Genomic DNA, 23,777 nt, shown 5'->3' with positions numbered 1-23,777 from the left:
ATAGGTCTGAGAAATGCCCAGAAGTGCCCATTTGATTCAAACAGGAGCCTAGGAGATGCAGAAATTTATGCTGTAAAGTTAGGTGAAATGATTTTTACCCTGAATGTCTAGTCAAGACTACCTACAGTTTGGAAGTAAAATTTTCCCTCTATTTTGAGTTTGTGCAGTATCTAGTAGATCTTAGCTCAAGACTTAACCCAGGACTGGTGCCTCAGCTCACTTCAGCAAAACAATACCTCGAATTCAATGCTGCTACTTTTCCAGTAGATTCAGATGGACTTTTGCCTCCGGGCAAAGTTACAATGAAACAATTTGGTAAACAGGCAGAGTCAGCCAGTATTACCCCTTCACCCTCTCTGCTAAACTCCTTTCAGACACAACTGCTCTTGCTTTCTCCCTCCATGGTTGTTATTGATCTGCAAACATTCCCTCTAGGAGGTTGCAGCAGCAATTAGTATATTTATTTCTATTTAGGATACTACTTTTGCTCTGTCCAGGCCACAGCCATAGCTAAAAGAAGCCTCCAGAATTATACCCAAAGGATGTAAAGAAAAATAGTTGTAATACAGAGAGTATCAGATCATTTAAATGTACAAAGATCAGCCTGAAGGTTCATAGTTGTAAGAGTTTCTCAAATTCTTGTGAAGTTATTTCATGCTGTTTACACCTTTTTTTTGCATGCATTTTTCCCTTGCAGCTGCCTGTAGTCTTAGACAACGTAAAATCATCATGTCAGCAGGGTATATGTAAGCATGTGTGGGCACGTCTCTTTTTCTCCCACTTTTTCTCTAAATATATGTTTATCTACATGCCTAGTTGTATGTTTATATCTACACGTCCAGGGTGTGTGTGTGTAAAGGCCAATTTCCTGGTTACAAAAAGTAAATGGCTAACATTTCTACTAACATCCAATAGTTAACAGAGCTATATATTGAACCTTTTGACAACTTTCATGATCAAACTGTAGCAGTAGATTTAGTTCTAAGAAGTACCTCATCTTTACTCTGTGTAAATTGGTCACCAGCTGGATGTGTAAGATACTGAGTGACATCTCCCTCTTCAAGAATATTACCGAGCACTTGGAGAGGAAAAGAAAGATAAAAAGGAAAGGAGACAGAGCTGTCATGCTGCTCCGTACACGGGGGGAACCTCACACAGCAGGTTGCAATCTGAACTGTCCCATTTCATTATGCCACTGAGGCAGACCCCTGCAGTGCATTAAGGTTTTAAAATCATTTAGGAAATATGAAGATACATTGTTATTAAATCATTTAATTACACTTCAAAAACAATATTCTGATGTCCATTTTTTTACATAATAAAGATTGTCTTTCACCAGTGGGGACTGGCAAGTGAATATAGACTGAGTTTCTGGAATAATATGATTAATATGGAAATGGAAACGGACTGTAAATAATACTCAGGATGATCTTTTGTTCAGCCACATCAAGGAATCAAACAAAAGCTTGCTGAGTCTGACTTCCATGGTGTACTGAAAACAGACAAAAGTATTTCCATACAGGATTTTGCCATATGCATGATCAGGTTAAAGTTGTTCCTATAGAATATTTATTGATAGTATACTTTCAATTTATCTGGTTAATTTTTGTTGAGTTAAAGTGAAAACCTTGTAGACACACTTACACATGGAAATTAATGGTTATCAGATAAACATTATCTGATTACTGTAGTGTCACCCAATCTTTAATTTGCAGAAAAAGTATATATGGCCAAATCAGTGTGAGTCATATCTATGTTCATACAACACTGCAAAACCACATGAAAATCTTAATTCAGAATTCTAAATTCAAAAATCTACCTATGGAAATATCTTTTTTATTTCAAAAATCAAAATCTGAAAAAGAAAAAGAAAGCTTTTCTTATTTTGCCTTGAAATTGTGATTTATTACTTTATAGTTATTAAAAAACAACAATTAGTCAGTAATGGATGACTAATAAGACTTTTTTTTGTAAGATTTATTTACTTTCATGGCAAAAAGTATACGATGTTGATGTTAATTAGATTTAATTCTTTGCAGTGCATACATTTTTCTTAAACTACATATGGGAGCCTTTAATTCCTTATCATTGAGCACACTTTATCTACATTTTTTTTTATGAGTTAGATATAAACTGAAAATGTCTCTAGGTGTGAAGAATAAGTTGGGAGACTCAAGATATACTATTTAAAGATTGATGAAAAATGTAGAAATGTCATTGGAATTTCATTCATGTTTGCACCAAGAAACTTTGGAGAAATGTTAATGGAAAAAGGAAAGACTTTAAGGACTTATGTATTCCCATCACCTCATGTTTTCAAGATATTGTACAACATAAAAGATCTGTATTTAGACTACTTAATGACTAGATGTATTTTGAATTTCAAACAGCTGGGACTTTGTCAATGTTTTCCTTCATCAAAAGTAGTTTAGAAGAATTGGAAGCTGGGCCCCTATGGGGGAGCCACGCATGTGATGAATACCTTGGAATTACACACAGCCATTTTTATTTAGTAACAAAGAAACAGACTTTCAAGAATTTAAATTTCAATAAGAATACAGAAAGTAGCTTTTTCCTAAAAAAAAAAAAAAAAAAAAAGAAGCTGAGTTCATCTTCCTATTCTCTTCTGTGTATACCAGGTATTATTTCCAACATTCAGACAGACTCATTAAGGTTTTCCTTGGACTTGGCCTAACATATTGTCCTGGTTTCAGCTGGGATAGGGCACATATCCCTGAGACAATCTGTGATGCAACTTTCTGGAAACTAAATTTCTTGGCTGTTATGGATATGTCAACACTGAATGAGTCATGCACTGCCAGGAGTCTTTTCAAGACTAAAGTCTTCATGTTGAAGGTCTATCCTTCAGGGATAGCTTACTCTTTAACTGGCTTCAACCACTATTCTAAACTGTAAATTTAAAAAAAACAATAATTTTGTTTCATTTCTCTTCTTCACATAAAAATTTAAGGAGGAAAGAAAGAAAAACCAAGTATGTTGGGAAAGGGAAAGGAGGTCAAAAAAAAAAAAAGGAAAAATTTGAAAGAAACAAAATGAACAGAAGCATAAAGAAACTCTGAGAAAACAGAATTTTTAAAGGATTTGGGTTTATTATTTTTGTTTTACAGGAGTGAGAAAGTCTAGAAGCACTTCATTATTTCTACTGAGCAAAAAGTTTTGTAAAAGTATTTTTCAGTTAATTGTAGTAATTAGGGGTTGCTATTACCGGAGGAAAAACACAAGACACAGAATATACATAGATCTTATTTTATCAGTAATGGCATTTCACTTAGGATCTGTGATTTCCAAATGAAACAAAAATGAATGAAAATAGTAATACTTTTCCAAAACTTTCATGGCTACAGCTATATTACTATGGAAGTGAGTGCCTCACATGGAAGCTGATTTTTATTCCTCCCACATGGAATATGCATGGTTTAAATAAACTAATATCACTACAGTTGGATTTGCTTTTGGTGATAGAGGGTTATATTCTGTATCAATTTACCTAGCAGAGTTCATTTTTTTTATGCAGGCAAAGGTTAGGAGTTCGTGGAGAAAAATAAAACCAGAAAAGTAACGAAAAAACCCAACACCAACTAAAAAAAAAAAAAAAAAGAGAGAGATTTACCTGGGAATTTGGGGGTGGGGGAATTAAAAGCACTTTCATTTAATGGGATTGTTTTTGCAGTCTTGTAAGGGTGCATGGATTTAGATACTGTGGTTTGGAAACTAATACCTGGATACAACAAAGAACTTCTCTTGGAGACTAGTGAACTGCTACATAAATCATTTTTATCTAAACATTTGTTGATTATTGAGATAGGGACCTTATACTGTGGAAACTTTTCTCAAGATGTTAATTATGAGATCTTCATGTCTGATAAAGGTCTTGTGTCTCCCAGTTCTTTGACTTTACCTCTGCAGTGATCTTTGGTCTTTGTTATACCTTAGCTGTTTTGCATGGAAGGAAACTTTGATGTTAACTACTCTTCAGTGGATGTTGATCTCTCTCCTTTGACCACAGAGGACTTAAAGCAAGGTGAGGTGAATCCAGTCCCTTGTGTAATTAAACAGAAGACATATCCTTCGTCTATTTTTCCTTTTTTCTCATTCCATTGTAATATTGCAGCAAACAATTGCTATATTACAATCAGTTGTGTAGCTGTTCTGTGTGAAATAGATATTAAAATAAATGATACTTTCTAAGCACCTTCAGAACAAAAGCTGTTGCTGAAAGGTGGAGAGATCCAGTCCTGGCGTAGGAACCATTAGAAAATAAGTAAAGCTAGATATTATGCACAGGAAAAAATATCCTGCATCTAAAAAGCTTTTTGACCAAAAGAATAAACAAAGCATCTTCTATGCTTATCTCAAATAATATTTTTTTTTGCTTTGCTGATGAGGTAAATAAGGGCAGAACAGTTTATGGTAGTTTTTTTAGACTCTGCCAGAGATTTGAGCTTAGCAAGTCAAATAACATCGTACATCAAACAGTCATCATTTCTCACTGAAGACCTCTGAGTCCTGGAGATCTGTTACCAATCGATACCTAAACAACTGACACCATACCCCGGAGGAAGGCACCGTCACACCCCTTCTGCCAGCCAAAAACTAATGATGGCAAAGGCGTTATTTGTTTCGGCAGGCTGAAATGGCAACATGGAAGATTCATAGCGTACTAAAAGTCCCGTACTCTTTGCTGTTAACTATACACAAGAGCACTCCAAAAGGAAGTCAGCCACATGACACTGTGTAATAGAGTTTTCAGCTTTGTCTGATTGCATTACAAACACCACACATATTGAAACACTCTGGCAGCTTCCTAGCACTCACAGTGAGGAACCTGAACCTTTTGACCTCAAACATCTTATTAAAGCCTATGCCGGACTGCATCTCCGCAAGGGAAAAAACAAGAAACTACTGGACTTATTCTCCTCTATAATTCATTCAAGTAAGCCCTTGCTGAGTGGAGGACCTTGGCTTTGATGTTAAAGTCTCCTAATTGGAAGGAAGTGAAGTGTTAGCCTGTCAGGCTATTAGTCTCTCATCAAATACTTTAAGAGGTATCAGAACACTGAAGTTCTCACACTAGTGCAAAGAGAACATGGAGTGGCCTGTTTTTTGTTAAAATGTTTAAACTTTGCATCTGTCTAACAACCTCTCCCAAAATTTAATATACATGGAGTTGTTCCTTGATATTTCTTTCCTTTTATCTCCACCTTTTCCCTCTCAGAGCCTCCATCTTTCTATTGCCTACAGCACATCAGCTCCTATTAGTAGGAATGTGGGGGATGACTGGTATAAGCTATAAAGTCTCAGGCTTCATATTACAGCCCTTATTCAAACCCAGCTATTGCATGCCTAGTGTGACCTACCTCTCTGCTGTTTGATTGTGGAACACCTACTTCTTCGGTGGTTTTCCTCCCAGGAAAGCGACCTCTCAGAAGGGTGTCCTTACAATAAGTAATGTTAAAACCCAACCATTTCTGGAGGATGGCTTAGTTCTAAAGCCTCAGCCCAGGTCCAGGCTTTGTTATGTGCTTAATTTGTAGTATTTACTTACATTAAATTAACTTAAATCTAAAAATGTGTCATTGCTCTCTTAATTACTGGTGCTTTCCTGCGTTACAGATTGGGTACCCAAACAGAAGGAGGGGGTGTTTCTTTCTTGGGCACATCAAACTAGTCCAAGATGAGAGTTGAATGGAGTCAAAGTCTCACAGGTATGTGACTAAACTCCTTCCAGGATCATGCAAAATTGAATTCTGTATAATTTCTATTCTTCAAGTTGGCAATAGCATCCAAAATGCCACAATAAAGAAAATCTGTGAAACAATATGAAATAACTACCTGAAAGGAAATTTCTGAATTGCTAATGCACGTTCTTTGGAATTATGAAGGTAGTTATAGTCACGTCTGCTCTGTTTCTTAGTTTATAATCTGAGCCTAAAGAAATGCTGTACTACCAGTGTAAATGTTTCTGTTCTACAAAGTTTTCTCCATTTCAATTTGCCTAGTGGCAAGCTTATGCAAACAAATTACCTGTGGCATTTCATGCATATCTTCCATAATGCTAAGCATTCCTTTTGTTTTGCAAGATGATGTCCATATGAAAGCAAATCTAATGCATCTGTGCCCTGACTATGCATGTGTCTTTGTTGGCTGAATATGACCCTGTTCATGCACAGTTGTCTCTTTTTCATGCAGTGTTTGATTACTAGTCAGATCTCTTACTTTACCTCATGCTTGGTTCTGGCAGCACTTTCATCTGCTTTTGGATGAGTCATGAGTTTTGTCTATTGCAACAACTTCTTTAAATTTCCCTCCACTGCTTCTTTTTAGTCATCTCATGAACATGATGCCCTTTTGTAAGTCATTCCCATCTCTGAATGTCCATTAAATATTGTAGGGTTTCACACTTCATAATTATTTTGATGACCCTGCTTTTTTTAATTGGAAAAATTATTTTTTCTTTGATAGCTTAAGCAATCAGGCCCAAGCAATTTTTTCTTTCAATTAGCTCACTATTTATATATCCAGGCTCCAAAGATATCCGTGGCACTTTATCGAATATGTGTGCTTCTGGGATGAAGGTCAGTTACCTGTTTTGAGGTCATTAAAAAAATCCTCTCAACAATCTTCTTGCACCCAGTCTAGCTGTCCACAAGTCTGGGTGCAAGAGCTAATGACTGCACAATTTTTGCATTATTTTGAATGAGAATCATAGTTTAGTTTGGTTTGTTGTCATTAGTTTTGTTCTCTTTTGACATCAGATATTGATATGGTTTGGACTTTTCACAGAATAAGAGCATGGAACCAAAAATGTTGTTTTATTCCTACAGCTACTTTTTCAAACACATTCGGTTTGTGTTTGGGTAAGCAACAAGAAACATTTACAAGTCACTGCCTGTGGTATTTCAAAAGTGGAGAGCATATACCAGGTTCCCAGCTGTGCTCAAATACCACTCTTTTATCCCTATATAGACATTATACCTCCCATGTTTGTGTCATTAACAAATGTCGCTAGAGTAACATAGGTCACTGTGGAAAATATTAAATTAAACAAGATTTCAGAGTGATCCACAGAGAACTTCACAAATAATCTTTCTCTGATAATCATTCCCCTTTCAGGACACCTCTGTCATGAGCTATCTCTTTGGTTAATTCTTTGTGCACTCTGCGTGTACCTTATGTAGTATTTTCTCCAGTCCAGCTCATAATTACCACATTTTTCAATACTGAATGCTTTAGTGAATTCCAGGCATCTTAAACCTACACAATTCTTTTGTGTCAAAAAAATACTCTCTTATCAGAAAAACAAAATAGATTAGTGATGTGGCTATGGAAAATCGAGGTGAAATTTTATTCCATTTTACATTTATATCCACTTATTTTTCCCTCTTTCAAAATCTACTCTTGGGCCAAAATCTTAGCTAGTACACACAGTATAAGTCTGTAATACATCTTCTTAGGAGTGACTATTAATGACTAAATTCTAGGTAAAGAATAGATTATAATTTCCCTGCACTGTTCTGGATTGTCCATTACTGCATTCTAGCTTGGGCTTCCTTGCCATTGATTTTCCCCAGCCTGCCACACTGTCAAATAACAACCATGATTGTGTATATCATTTACAGAAACTATGGCTTTATAATCCCTGGAGTACATAACCCCTAGCACAAGCTACTTCATCTGGATATGTGCTGACTTAGAGCAGCTGAGAACTTCTCCCTTGTGTTCAGATTTACTGCCCATCTGGAAGACACTGAAGCTAGAGCTTATATAGGACTGGGTCGTAACTTAAGCCACATTAAAGAAGAGATCAGAACAGGCATATATATAATTCCTTTCAAGCTATCTTTGCTATTAAACTGCAAGCAGCTCTAATTTCCAAAATGAAGATAAATCTCAAATATACCTATGAAGCCAACTCTGAGAAGGTTGGTGAACAGGCTGAGTTACATCAGTGCTTAGTCACTGGGAGCATGTCTTCCTTGCAACCAGAGGGTGTGAGTGTGGGTATGCATGATTGGCATACCTATGCTGGTTTAATCTCAACTATCTGGATTAAAATCACATTATGAGAGCCTGAACTCAGCACGATTTCAGCATGAGCTTTGCAGTCTCACGGAGCCCAGGGCGGCTGTATGCTGGAGGCATTGTGCTCCAGGTTGTACCTCTGCGGTCTGGCCTCTGTGTTACTGACGCTGAGGATGAAAGCCAGCGGCAATCCCACCTCTCACTGCAGCGGGGCTGCATCTGGCACACATACAGTCTGGTCCGCACTGCGAGTTGTGAGACGCACACCATGAGGACTGAGACTTCTGAAAAGCTGCCTACGACACTCAAGCATGTCCTTCCTGAGAAGAAAGAGCTGCTACAAAGCCTTCTACCTTGGCTTCATTCGTGTTTATTTTTGTGGGGTAGTAGTAAACATAGCTTGTCAAATTGCCAAACCTTAATCCAGAAAAAAGGGCCACACAGCTTTTGAAAGAAAACATTACCAGAAAGTAATAAGGAGAAAACAAATTTGTCTGAAATTTCCCAGAAATAACCAGCCTGAGGAGGAAACCCAGCATGGAGCATTAAACAAAGGATTAGTTTGGAGAGTATGTGAGGTCTGATAATAGCTTCTTGTAGTGCAGAGAGTTTGACAACTGTAAAAAAGGCAGTGCCATCAGTTCTGCCCATAATTTACTATTAATAAAAATAAAAAGCAAGATTTCCCATTGGATTAGCTGCATAGTATACAAAAAAAATACATTCCATAATGATAACTTTTATGACACTTAAAAAAGGTTGTACACTACTCTTAAAATCTGCCTTTCTTTCCTGCTGCTGCTGCCATCATGCTAGTGATGTCTGAGTGCAGAATATGGCCAATATTTGCTTGAATCTTGAAATTTCGATAGTGTATGAAAAGCTGCCAATCTGCTAGTCTGGAAACCTTTGTCCTGAAGGTCACTGGTCCTTGGCTGTATCATCCAGATTCCTAAAATTGTCTGATCAAGAAACTTCTAAATTATTTCTAATTTCATCCCCTGCCCCTTCAATTTTCTTGCAAATTAACTATTCTAAAGGATGTTTATGTATTGACTTGATATTTACTCTGTTAAATAGAATTCACCCCATTAAACAGAATCAATTTCTCTGGATCCAGAGTAAAGATTCCCATAAAGCTTCCCATCACTCTAGCCATCTATTTGAAAGCAGAAAGTTGCTGCTGTGAGAAGTCATTTCCTACATGCTTTCTTCAAGGAGAGCCATGACAGGCTTTCTAAGGAATAATGTTTTGTTTAGCTAATGAATAGAGCTTGCTCTAGCTAGATTGCAATTGTAGTATCAGCTTCTCTGTATTTTATACAACAGGATAATTGACCATTTTTTCAATGGATCACCAAAAAATGCTTGACCATAATAATAATTGGAGTGAACACAAAAGAATTCTAAATGTTGCAGTCTAACAAATACATTGCTGCATCAGAAGGGTAATTTTCAGTCTCAGTTTATACATGTCATGCTGATCTGAATGCTTTCTTAGCATTAAATTGGCAGTGCTTCATATTTAAAAGTGCTGCGCAGACATTAACTAATCAAGCAGTTTTCTTGTTATAATATTTTATCCTGTTCCGTGGTGTCAGGTTTGCCATATTATAAACTACTATAAATGCCAATCAGAAGATGTGGAGTGCTCTTTTTGATGCTTAATGCAGTTTGTTGTGCTTAAATTATGACTGAATTGAATGATCTTGCGGCCATGGTTACATTCCTATCATCATGTTTTCAGAAACATTGGCTTTTTATCTCAAATACGGTTTTGTAACAGCGTTCTGTGGCACTGTAATACATGAAAAAAGTAAAAACTGATGCGTATGTACAGTAAGCCATAAGAAAATGATAATTTACAACACAGAAAGATAGAATAGAATAGCATAGAGTAGCATGGAATGGAATGGAATGGAATGGAATGGAATGGAATGGAATGGAATGGAATGGAATGGAATGGAATAGAATAGAATAGAATAGAATAGAATATTTCAGTTGGAAGGGACCTACAATGATCATCTAGCCCAACTGCCTGACCACTTCAGGACTGACCAAAAGTTAAAGCATGTTATTAAGGGCACCTCTCTAGGAAGCCTGTTGCAGTGTTTGACCACCCTCTCGGTAAATAAATGCTTCCTGATGTCCAGTTTAAACCTCCCCTGGTGCAGCTTTAAACCATTCCCACACGTCCTATCACTGGATGCCAGGGAGAAGAGACCAGCACCTCCCTCTCCCCTTCCCCTCCTCAGGAAGCTGTAGAGAGCAAGGAGGTCACCCCTCAGCTTCCCTTTCTCCAAATTAGACTGGCCCAGAGTCCTTAGCCACTCCTCAGAGGACATGCCTTCCAGCCCTTTCACCAGCTTTGTTGCCCTCCTCTGGACACATTCAAGGACCTTCACATCCTTCTTCAATTGTGGGGCCCAGAACTGCACACATCACTCAAGGTGAGGCCGCACCAACACTGAATACAGCGAGATAATCACCTCTTTTGACCGGCTGGTTACTTATGTTTGGTGCACCTCAGGATGCAGTTTGCCCTCTTGGCTGCCAGGGCACCCTGCTGGTTCCTACTGAGCCTGCTGTCCACCAGCACCCCCAGATCCCTATCTACCTTTGCAGTATTTCCCATACATAGAATAGGAAATGCTGCGAACACCTCTGTCAATTTAACCCCTGTGGCAGTAAATACCTGCTGACACCTTTGTGTCCCACACCAAGAGCTGGAAAATGATTTCCACAATTCTGCTTACATAGAAGTTGGTCAAAGGCACAAATATCCAACCACAGAATTTGACCTTCTGTGATTTTTCTTAGTGCTTCAGAAACAAAATGCCACATTTTAACCTAAAGATATATAGCTTATCTCTTTAGATAGTACAAATAAGCATAATTCTACAAGTTTCCATGAAATTATGATGTACCCTCACTGAGATTCTTGCCTTGGGATTCCAGTAAAATCAGTGAGAACGCTGTGTTCAAGGACAGATTTTAACGACTGTCTCATAAGTGCTGACAGACAAATGAATATTTTTTGTTCAAGTCATCTGAGGGACGAGCAAGCCAAAATCCTTTCCTTCCAGCTCAATTTAGGAAGTGAAATAAGAGCATTATCCAGCTTGGTGGTTTAAAGGCAGTGAGAGTCATGGTCAGTGGCTTTGATTCCAGCCCCCCTTCTAAACCTGCCAGACTCCACGTGTGGGCTACGTGCCAGCGATAGCATGTCACAGTGACCCGGACAGTGGGGTGCACATATCGGATCACGCAGGAGATGTAAAGTACTATGAGGGTTCTTTCTCCATTACTATTAATCGCTTTTACAATTTTTACTGTCAGAACAGCTCTGATAAAAAGTGGAAGAAACCAGGCAGAACAATGAAAGCAAACACAAAAAAGCAATACTTGGCTTTCATTCACTAGCCTGCCCCCACTGCCCTTTAAGGACGTTACTCTAAACTATTTGAGCTTGTGAATAGATCAGCTTAGCTACACACCATGCCACATTCTGGAGACTATTTAATCTTGCTTTGGTAACATGTTATAATTGTTATAATCTTCCTGTATTCTGTCAGTCATTTACTTATTTGTTAATAATACGTTATACTCCAGATGTTAGGAATGCGACTAGCTTACAGAAGTTTCTAATAAGCATTGGTTTCTGTGCTGCTCCTTTCAGTAATTATGAGCACGGTATAAAGAATTGTACATAATTTCATAACAGTTATGACAAACCTTAGGTAGCCAGCTAACTAGATAGGTAAATCTGACGTTTAGCTGTGGTCCAGTCCCCTAGCTGGTTTGAATGCAGATAGCACTGGAACAATTCCACCTCAAATCCATGGAAGAATCTGTCTCCAGGCATGTGGACTGCTGCCAAAACACAATTTCTGTCAGCAAAGTCAACACTTATTGTCCAGTGATCTCAAAGAGAGTGGATTTTTAAAATATTTTTTCATAAGTTTCCTCAAAATTGCCTCAGCAAAGGAATGTTTGGTGGCCACTCCAAGAGCTGTTATAAAAGTATGTTTCAAGAAAATAATGAAGGGCTCACGTTCAATATTTCTGAGGAAGTGCATTTCTATATGTTTAAAACACTGTCTTATAGGGTAATGGCATGATGACATAGCATACTCTTATGAGAGTATCTGTACTATTGTTATATAATGTTCTGAACATTTAAGAAAGTTCCAATATTGGGGATTTTTTTTTTTGTTTGTTTGTTTGCTTCCCATGTACAGATCCTGTAGAGAAAGTATGGTGTCAACACCAGAAGTGCTTGTGTTAGATTTGATTGGAGTTGTTCCCAAGCAGTGTTGTGATTTGGAAATCTGTCTGGATTTGGGCTGTAATAGTTGCTTGGTAATTCTCCACCTATCTGTTCTATGTATACATGCAATTCAATGAAACTATGCTCAGAAACTACCCAGACCATGACTGTCCTCTACTGAGGACTTTCTTCAAGAAGGAAATTTTAAAGGTACAGGAGCAGGTCGTCCCCATGTGCTGAAAGACGAGCTGGCAGGGAAGAAGACAGGCCTGCCTGAACAGAGAGCTTTGGCTGGAACTCAGGGAAAAAAAGAGAGTTTATGACCTTTGGAAGAAGGGACAGGCAACTCATCCTACAAGGATGTCGTGAGGTTATGCAGGGACAAAATTAGAAGGGCCAAAGCCCAGATAGAACTTAATCTGGCTACTGCCGTAAAAGACAATAAAAAATGTTTCTATAAATACATTAGCAGCAAAAGGAGGGCTAAGGAGAATCTCCATCCTTTCTGATGCAGGGGGAAACATGGCGACAAAGGATGAGGAAAAGGCTGAGATACTTAATGCTGTCTTTCCCTCATTTTTTAATAGTAAGACCAGTTGTTCTTGGAGTACCCAGCCCCCTGAGCTGGAAGACAGGGCTGGGGAGCAGGATGAAGCCCCCATAATCCAAGGAGAAATGGTTAGTGACCTGCTACACCACTTAGGCATGCACTAGTCTATTGGGCTGGATGGGATCCACCCAAGGGTACTGAGGGAGCTAGAGGAAGTGCTCACCAAGCCACTTTCAATCCTTTATCAGCAGTCCTGGCTAATCGGGGAGGTCTCAGTTGACTGGAAGTTAGCAAATGTAACATCCATCTATAAGAAGGGCTGGAGGGAGGATCCGGGGAACTACAGGCCGGTCAGCCTGACCTCGGTGCCGGGGAAGGTTGGAGCAGATCATCTTGAGTGCCATCACGTGGCACGTACAGGACAACCAGGTGACAAAGCCCAGTCAGCATGGGTTTATGAAAGGCAGGTCCTGCTTGACTAACCTGACCTCCTTCTCTGACAAGGTGACCCGCGTAGTGCATGAGGGAAAAGCTGTGGATGTGGTCTACCTGGGCTTCAGTAAAGGTGACACTGTCTCCCACAGCATTCTCCTAGAGAAGCTGGCGGCTCACAACTTAGACAGGTACACTCTTCGCTGGGTAAAAAAATGGCCTGATGACCGGGCCCACAGAGTGCTGGCGAATGAAGTTAAATCCAGTTGGCGGCCGGTCACGAGCGGTGTTCCCCAGGGCTCAGTTTTGGGGCCAGTCTTGTTCAATATCTTTATCAATGATCTGGATGAGGGGATCGAGTGCTCCCTCAGTAAGTTTGCAGACGACACCAAGCTGGGCGGGAGTGTTGATCTGCTGGAGGGTAGGAAGGCTCTGCAGAGGAACCTGGACAGGCTGGATCGATGGGCTGAGGCCAACTGTATGAGGTTCAACAAGGCCAAGTGTCAGGTCCTGCACTTGGGTCACAACAACCCCAGGCAATGCTACAGGCTTGGGGAAGAGCCTGTAAAGCTTGGAAAGCTGCCCAGAGGAAAAGGACCTGGGGGTGCTGGTTGACAGCCGGCTGAACATGAGCCGGCAGTGTGCCCAGGTGGCCAAGAAGGCCAATGGCATCCTGGCCTGTATCAGAAATAGTGTGGCCAGCAGGATTAGAGAGGTGATCGTGCCCCTGTACTCGGCACTAGTGAAGCCGCACCTCGAATCCTGTGTTCAGTTTTGGGCCCCTCACTACAAGAAGGACATTGAGGTGCTGTAGTGTGTCCAGAGAAGGGCAATGAAGCTGGTGAAGGGTCTGGAGCACAAGTCTTATGAGGAGCGGCTGAAGGAACTAGGGTTGTTTAGCCTGGAGAAAAGGTGGCTCAAGGGAGATATTATCGCTGTCTACAATTACCTGAAAGGAGGTTGTAGCGAGGTGGGTGTTGGTCTCTTCTCCCAAGTAACAAGTGATAGGACAAAAGGAAATGGCCTCAAGTTGCACCAGGGAAAGTTTAGATTGGATATTAGGAAAAATGTCTTCACTGAAAGGGTTATTAAGCATTGGAACAGGCTGCCCAGGGAAGTGGTTGAGTGGTTGAGCCACCATCCCTGGAGGTATTTAAAAGACATGTAGACGTGGTGCTTAGGGACATGGTTTAGTGGTGGACTCAATGATCTTAAAGGTCTTTTCCAACCTAATGATTCTATGATTCTATGGTTCTATGACAAGTCAACCTCAAAGTGCCCAAGGACCTATTTCACTTGGCAGAAAGACAGTACTGATTTTAGAAGAAGAGGCAAAGATTGGGCACCAGTACATGACCCTATATAACCCATCAGATTGGTAAAAAACAGAAATAAATGCATTTAAAGTCAATGGGTTTACACCAATAGGTAATGCATTTCAGAAGAGAATCAAGTCTTGACTGCAGATATATCTGGAGAGACAGGCATGTGTTGTATATAGTTTTACCAGTATAATTCTGCTGCTTTCTCTCTTGCTTCTCTGTCAAATATATCCTTGGCATCTGGCTCCAGTTTTACAATAGGCAATCCACTGTTTTTTCCTCCCTGTTTTGTGTGTCTCTAGCTATGTGACCCCATTTCAGTGAGCTGAAAGAAATGTAGATCAGTTCATAGGCTATAGCAGAATTGATATTTCTTATCCATAGTTCTCTTGCAATTTAACATATAAACATCCTCTCCAGACAGTTTCCCAGGAGGAGGGTGGGAGGGTGAAGCCATGTGAAGTGCTTACTGCATCTGAGAGAAACACATCTGGTGAGGTCATAGAGTGCATTAGCTCACCAAGGTGATGAAGTGAAGTTTGAAATGACATTTAAGTGCAATGAGGGACGGCTGCAAAGGAGAGCTACTGACTTGGTAAGGCATTTTCTTTCAACACACTGAAAAGTTTTTGTTATTCTTGCTAACCTGCTGCTACCCCAAAGGGAGAAGTTTTATTAATATCTAAGAAAAAAAAAAAAAAAGAGATGGATCCTCTTTACTTTAAGATTTTTCACTGTAACAATGTGATGCAAATGGGCTCAGGACTTCAAGATGGTGCTGGGTTTGCCTGATGGAAACATGTCACCACCACAACCCCAGTGCCTTGATGGAAGCAAATCACACCCTTGATTCTGCCCAGTTTAGAGAAATACTAAACTGTAATAATATGAATAGTCCCATCGTCAAAAGAAGAACTCTGACACCTTTCTGGCTTGATTTATTTTCCTTCTATAAAGAATTTTTTTCTTTATATATTTTACAATATAAGGTAAAATAAATAAGAAATAATAAAATATATAACAAAATAAATGTTTTCTTTCTATAAAGAGAATAATGATACTTGTCCCATTTGCAAAGTGTTTTGAGATAGACCAAAAAGAATAAAAGCTACACAATATTCACATATACTTTTTGAAGGACAATAATCATATTAAACATCTCTGTAGGTTTGGCAGAATCAAGGACTGAGTACCTTCCCCTGACTCACGCTTCCCCAGTGACAGTTGATAAGAGAAGGAGAGAAACTGTGTTAATTCTTTCAATCCTTTCTTCATTAGTCCATGACTCCATGACAGCTTAGATTAGCCTAATATGTGGTCCCATTGGACTTCATACAATTTGCTACATTATTTAATTCGGTGAAGAAATGCTGTGCATGCATCACATAGAAATGTTTCTGTCTACAGAGCTGACTGCATTACAAATTCGGTGATCTGAACCTGAAGAGATGTCATAGTGTGCTACAATTTTAAATAATTTACAGTTTAGAATATTTGCTGCTGATGCACAAAATAGACACAGAAACCTACTAAGGATCTTTGTCCCCTTCTATAGTATATTTTGAAGTACTGATTAACTTGGTAAGATTTGCTAAGGACTAGTATGTTATCACTTTTAAGAGGTTATTGTATTACTTTTGGAAATTCACACTGAATGAAACTTTGGTTCTCTAAAATGAATGCCAAAATTCATACCAATTTCGCAAGTCCAGGATTTTGTTAGGGTTTTATATAAGTAATCACACATTAACATAATTAGTATAAATGTGTTAGATGTTCTATATAGAACTCAAACTGGTTCTTGTACAACCTTCAAAACTATTTTTAACAAATATTGCAGAGATACTGTCACTACACTTGTGTTTTCCAATAACATTTACTTTGTATTTTCCAGCAAAATTCAGCATCAACTCTGCAGCATCAACTCTGCAGCATCACCAGTTATGTTTCGAGCTTGCCTAAGCTGAGTAAATGCAATTTTATAGCAAACACAACACTGAAGATGCAAACAATGCACTGACTCCTCCTGGGGAGATATACTAAAATGAATTTGCAAAATAAATTATGAGAAGTAGTGAGATTGAAATAAACAGCAGAAACTGATTTTATACAAATTCTCACAGTATTGGATATGTATAATTCTTTCCTAGAACAGAATTCCTAACAACTCATCTTTGAGAATTTCAAAGAGTGAGAGTTTTCTTAGGAATAGTATTTCCATATATAATACTGAATTTGAAAACGGAGGTGCAATTCCTACAAATACTCCCCTTGGACAGGTCCGTACATTATGTTATGCAGTTCTGCCATTACTGTGCAATCAAGTCCTTAGCAAGGACTTTGGTACTTGGCCCTTTATAATTTATTTAACGTCCCTACTCTCAATAGGGCTATAAAGGTAATTGTTTAGGAGCATCAAGTGGAAATCAAATCTTTTTGGTTTCCTAGAAAAATATTAATTTGTGGCACATGTCAAGGAAAATACTCCTGTAGAGCTGGAAAATGTGTTCATTCTTGTAAATAGAGATGGGCTACTTTATGTTTTTAAGGTGAGAAGCAGTTGTCACAAGAAAATTTGACACTCACTTTGAACACAAAAAATCTACAGAAACACGTTTAGTTAGACTCACTCAGACAGTGTCAGAAAGTATTAGATTCAAAGGTAAGAGTGAATCTGTAAAAGCGGAGGAACATTTGTATTGCGGGAAAGCACAGTCCCGACTCAACGGCAATTTATACCATAGTGTTATGTGCTGCTGCTGTTTATCAGCAGGACCATGTAGGTAGAAAAGATGCCAGGTGAGTGGAAAAGCTGGAGACTGAATCAATTTAGAACTACTAAGAGAAGGGAAAAATACTGTATGTTTATGACAACAGTTGTTGAGATAGCTCTGATAATTAACTTCATTTTACATGAAGAAAACCCCAAAGTGCAATTTGACGATGCAGTGATGTGTGTTTGCAGAGCTGTGTATTTTGGAATCCATGGGTGAATTTAAGGATCTGGACAAAGACCTGTAACTAGAAATGAATTCTAATATTGTAATTAAAAGAAAACAAACCAATTGCTGAACAGACAATCAGGAAAGGATCGTGGGATCTTACAGGCTGGAATGGGTCTCCAGAGGTGTCTGGTCCAACCTCCTGCTCACAGCAGGGGCAGCTATGGGGTCAGCCCAGGTTGTGCAGGATGGAGCCTGCACAGCCTCTCTGGGCAGCCTGCTCCACCGCTTGACCATCCTCCAGGGAATTATATTCTTGCTGAAAATGTTGGTTTATTAAATTGATAGTGTGTTACTGAGGCAGCAGTCACCTGTTTCATGGGTGTAGAAACGGAGCTGGAGAAGTTCTCAGTTGTTTTCAGAACAGAGACAATGTAATACAGCACAAGCAGAAATCCATTTTTTTGGATGGGGGAAGGGAAGAGCATTACAAATCCATGGATGAAATCAGCTGATAAATTTAAACTGAAAAGGAATGGTAGTAACCGTTTTAAAAGCTTCAATTCTTTTGAGGAAACTGTTTGGCCTAATTTCAGGCAAAACGATCCATTAGAAATCCTCAGAGATAGGGAGCGCCAAGCCAACCACTTCAGGAAGATATTTAAACAGGGCCCTGTGCCAGTAAGTGACTCAGTAAGCCACAGGTTTTGTGTGTGGTTTTTTTTCCTCTCAAAATGTTAAGTCACAGACAAAGTGCAGAAAGCTGTAGCAGAGATGGAAGGAACTGGGAAATATCTTCTTACAGCTGAGTGAGGATTTCTCTGTGGGAAGATCTTACAGTTTTCTGCAAAATTTAACACTTTAGTTTTGTCTCAGGAAAGTTGAAGATTTCAAATGATATCATAATGTGGTTAGTTTTTTGTTTTCTGGGTTGTTTTTTTTCATGTGGCAGAGGTCAAAATCTTCATTTCCAAGTTCACCTTTGCTCCCTTCACCTCTTGTGGCACTCTGTGAGAGCTGTGATGCCTGACAGAGCCAGGCTCCCCACCTGACCTGCATTTCCCACACTGGTCACCCAGGTGATCGATTCAGGGACACACGAGTCAGGCAGGCAGAAGCACAAAAGACGAGGATACCGGTTTAACCATACATCTGCCCTTTTTGCTCAAGAGCACTGTTGAGCAGGGTAAACCTACTTTGGGCACCCAGTGTGACAGATGGAGGTTTGTGATGCTCCAAGCCACTGTTCCTCCTCTGCGTTGCACCTGAGACACCACAAAGATATCCAAAAGACACAGAAGCATGGCAAAAACCGTCCATGTCTGTTCAACCAACCAGTTTCCTCCACTGTAGCTTCCTTTACAATTGTGGACTTCATTTTGTCATATTGGTACTGTGAAGGAGAGATTTCGGTGGAAGATGTTAGAGGTCTGTCAGTAGCAAACAATTGTGAGACCACAACCAGATGGATAAAAGGGTGAGCTGATGACATCTTTACCAGCAGATGCCACAGACTTCATGCCTGTGAGGACCAAGGTCTTTTGGGCAAAGAGCAGAGAAGATCAGACTGTACTGTCAGTATGACCTGGAGATCTGCCTGTGTCCGACCTGCTGAGGGGACTGCTGGAAATTAATGCAACCTGCAGTCAGGTGTAAGAAGGAAGCACAGATTTTCTGTGAAAGCTTTCTGCCAAGAGTTGATGTCTCTGCAGTTATTTAGGTATACAGTATCGTTAGTTTCTGCCTTTCAGAGTACAATAAATAATCAAAAGATCTACCCAAAATGCAGATATTTCAGATGAAAAAATAACCCTACTTTTTCCATTCCATTGCTCTCCACGTATGTCAGATTCCTGCAAAATAGTCCTAACGCACCATAGTTGTCAGATATCACTATAAGATAAAATTGTGAGAGCTCTATTGTATTTGGCCTAAAATAGAAGGAACCAAAATAATTGTATAATTATGATATCACAGAAGAGTGTCCTCCTCATCCAAGTTTCCAGCTTTTATGTATTTGGTTAAAAAAAAAAACCCAAACACTTGAACATCTGACTTGATGTCTCTTTTTAAAAGTCTAAACAAAATTTCTTCATTTGATACTGAGGATTATATAGGTATTACAGTATTTAGAGAAAAGTGAAGATGGACTCACAACTTTTAAAGCATCACAACTTTTAAAACTTCACAACTTTTAAAACATGTAGGTAGCAGAACTGCATGCTGGTGGCCCAAGAGTGTGGAGGGCAGGACAATGATCCAAAGTTCTTTCTATCCCATGCAGGTAGTCAGTGCAGCACTCAGCCAACAACACTAACCCTAACCAAGAAAAAGTCAGATCTTCTAGGAAAAAGACTGGTCTTGACTTTTCACCTCAGAAACAACTTGACTCCTGCTGCTCCTTACATGGTTCTACTTTGCACTGACTTTTACCCAAGCTGCATTACAAGATGCTAATTCTTCTCAAAGGCATTGACATAAACCGATCAGAGATAAGAATGCAAATGCAAAAATCTCAAGGATATGAAACAATTTACTTGATATTAGTTATTCTTCATAGAGAATGTCGTTAGCCTGGAAGAGAGGTGATTTTGTTTTAATTATATTTGCAATGAGTAAAAAGAAGAAAGTCCAAACCAGTGATATATACACTTGATACTTTCAGAGGGCCAGTTTCAAAAAGCTGAAAACAATTATGAACCAGATCAAGCAGGAGACAGAATTTAATTAAAAACATATGAATAATGAGCAGAAATTGTTTAAGAACACTTTAAGAGGTATTCAGAAATCCACACTCTCACATCTGTGAAAGGCCACAGTAGTTGAAACCACAAACTGACTGATAGGAAGTGAAAGCAGCTCCACACACATATATGCGAAAGTTCTCTCACACATGTGTATGCACATATAAGCAAACTGAGTGTGTACAGAATGTAAAAAAGAAGATATGATTAATGACAGTAATTAATTTGATATTCATATTCTAGAATTTTAGAACTGATAGGAGAGGCACAGGTAGAATTCTTGACCATCAAACTTAAGGAAATTAAGGCCTTCTGAATGTTTGCATATTTATTTTATTTTATTTGCAATTTCTTTTTTGTGTTGGGCAAAAGGATTAAAAAGACAAGGAAGTGGAAAGGCAACTATATTTTGCTTTTCAAGCATTTTCCAACTGGAAACTTCAGAAGATAGTAAACAGCAGCTACTTGTGTTAGAATTTTTTATGTCAACAAGTACTGATAATTTGTCTACGGCAAGCTGAAGCACTGGAAAAGGAGCCCTTAGGATCCTCGGTGGTGGTTTTCATTGACTCTAAGATAACTGAAGAAGTTCTGGAGACTAAAAGCAAACTAACATTTTGTTAACATTTCAGCTAACTTGCATGAGTAACAGTGAGTCCATTAGCCAGACATCAACCCTGGGGCAAAATAGAGTGGCTGATGATTATTTGTTTAATACAGAATTAGAAGAAAATGAACAGAGAGAAACAAAAAAGCCTAAATCTTACCTGAGCAGCTAAAAATCAAACCCAAGTTTGAATGTTTGATTTTTACAAGCAAGAACTGCTGCTATAATGGACTTCGACGAAGTGTTGAATTTGGAACTAGTCAACATTTCAATTAATAAGTTGTGGTGATTAACAAAATCAGCAACTTGTCATCAAATGAGTGGGTTAAAACCTGGGTAGTTTAGACACAGGGAGGTATAACAGAGCTAATATGTTTTAATGGGTCATGCAGGCGTCAGATTTGCTCTTATGACACCTTTGCCAATAATCTGAAAGAACACACAAAAATCTTTACTAGGAAAGACAGCAGATGATTTTCATCAAATATTGATGGACTCACAACTTATATGGAAGACGTTATCACAGCATTGATATTCTTCACTTACAGGGGTGTAAACAGACAAAGTATGTATCCATCAGCCATACTGGTTAGTTTTTTAAACATGAGCTCCTACCTCAGTCAGAAGTTCCCAGATGATTTTTTGGGGGGTTGAATCTCTGTTCAGGAGAAGCAAGCATAAGAGTAAGTGGACAAATGAAAAGCTTTGACAGAGAAGCAATGAAGAGCATCTACAAATGTGTCTCCCATCTGCTTATCAGGCTCGTCATCATCACAAAGCTGGAACAGCTCCAGTGATCCCGTATTTACTGTATGAACCGGCTTAGATCAGCCACTGAGGGACTCTCTATCACAGCTGAAAGGTCCTATTCTTAAAAATAGGGCATGCTTTAAGAATTTTACTTGCAATTGAGACCAAAGCTGCATTAAATTCTGTGGAAAGTGGTCTCATCTCCAAATCAATATTAACGTACAAGACAGCAAGCCTCTGAACTTTGTTTTGTAGGACCAGCCACTGCATGTTACATTAATAATAATTATTATATTATTATGTTTTTCTTCTAGTTGATGTAGTTAAAAATCCTATGCAGGCCTATGAGCTACACCCTGTAAATGTACAAAAAGAAAAAAATTATCACTATTCACTGGCAAGATAAAAATTGGCAGCACATAAGGGATGGTTCTCATTTCTGTACACCCCTGAAAGTTGCAGGAAGGTCATGATCAGTAGAAGTATGTCAGGAATTCATAAAGATCAAAAGACAACCATACCTCTGTCAAATATTTTTTCAATGTCGCATCTGATTTTAGAATAGATACATGCAGTGTTCTAAGGTGGGATATCAGCAGAGAGTTTTTAGCTGGTAATAACTCCTGTGTGCACACACATATTCCTTCTTCAGAAGAAGTACTTTAAAAGGCACTAAAGCAAATCAAGGTCTTTGAGATGTTTTGTGTCAGCTGCATGCCATTTTATCTTGCAACAAGGGACTGGGGGAGCCACTCAAGCTGTTTTTGATCCTTCCACAATTCTGCTTGTAAAGTCTCCAGATAATTTGGTACTATCAGACGCAGATACATGGAGCACACAGTTTGACAATGTTCTAACCATAGGGGGATTGACTATGTAACTACTTATATCGTCCTAATCACCAGACTATCGAGCACCTCAGGTATTTAATGCTGTTGATTCCCACAGCCTGCCTATGAGGTAGGAAAGTTTTATTAGCATGTGCTCAGTCAGAGCATTGTGTTATTTGATAAAACAAAATACTTGCTCAAGGTCACGCAGGAATTCTACAAGGAAGCCACAGATTTGCTTCAGACACTAACTGCACAAAGATGTCTCTAGAAGGGATAATCCAGAATAGCAGAAAACAAACTAGATCTAATCATTTAACAAAGTTTGCAATTTTAGGTAGAAATTCTGTTTTTCTAAGTTAAAATGACACAACATGCAACAGAGCATAGAGCAGACATCACATTTCTTACTTAGTTCTGTGTAAATATATGCCAAATTCATTAAAGAATTCTATAAATTTAATCCAAACATTTTCCTAGCAGTGTCTTCAAATCATGGCTTACAATTTCAGCTTACCAAAATGGCTTCAAGGCAATGGGGCGAATAAGTAGGAGGGATTCAACTGTAGCTGTTTCCATGCTGTCAGGACCCTGTAGCTCATTTCAGGTCTCGAGTTAGCTCAGAGCTTCCTCACGTGTCCTCACTGCCTGGCCAACAGTGGCTTTTCCTGTTCTCTATGCTGGGCAGATGGGCACACAGGAGGGAAAACAAAGGGATTCCTGGGATGACTAAGCCTGCAACAAAGATTTTAAAAAAATTAGTATATCTACTATTGGACTAACTGATGCAATTTGGGATTAGAAGCTCCTCTTTGAATTTCGAATGTGTGACACAAGGTAGGTGTCTTTGCCTGTTGGCTTGTCTCTCACGGTAAATATTTTTCTAATGTGCCTGACCATATCTGTTATCTATGTCGCTCATGTAGATTGGCCTTAGAGAGGCTACAGGTTAAAATCTGGTTGACTTTCTAACACAGCCTTTCAGTGGTCTTTTTTGGGCTCATTTTTGCGTGCCTTATGAGTTGGTGACATTTCATGGTTTTGCTCTTCCCGTGTTTGTATTTTGAAAAGACTGCCTCAGGTTTCAAGGCCATAATGCATGGGATGACTTACTTTACAATAAGTGTTAAGACCCTTGGGTGTTACCCCCAAAATTTACGTTAAAATGCACAAAATTAGTATAGTACTGGTTTGGGCTGTAAAAAGAGTGAGTGTCACCTTTTCCTAGTTCAAGAGTAACTCAAACATAGATAATTAGTGGAAAAAATGTTCTTGCAGACACAGGCC

This window comes from Calonectris borealis, chromosome 3, assembly GCF_964195595.1.
Source record: "Calonectris borealis chromosome 3, bCalBor7.hap1.2, whole genome shotgun sequence".
Lineage (NCBI taxonomy): Eukaryota > Metazoa > Chordata > Aves > Procellariiformes > Procellariidae > Calonectris > Calonectris borealis.
The sequence above is the reverse complement of the archived record's forward strand: the minus strand, read 5'-3'. Positions refer to the sequence as shown.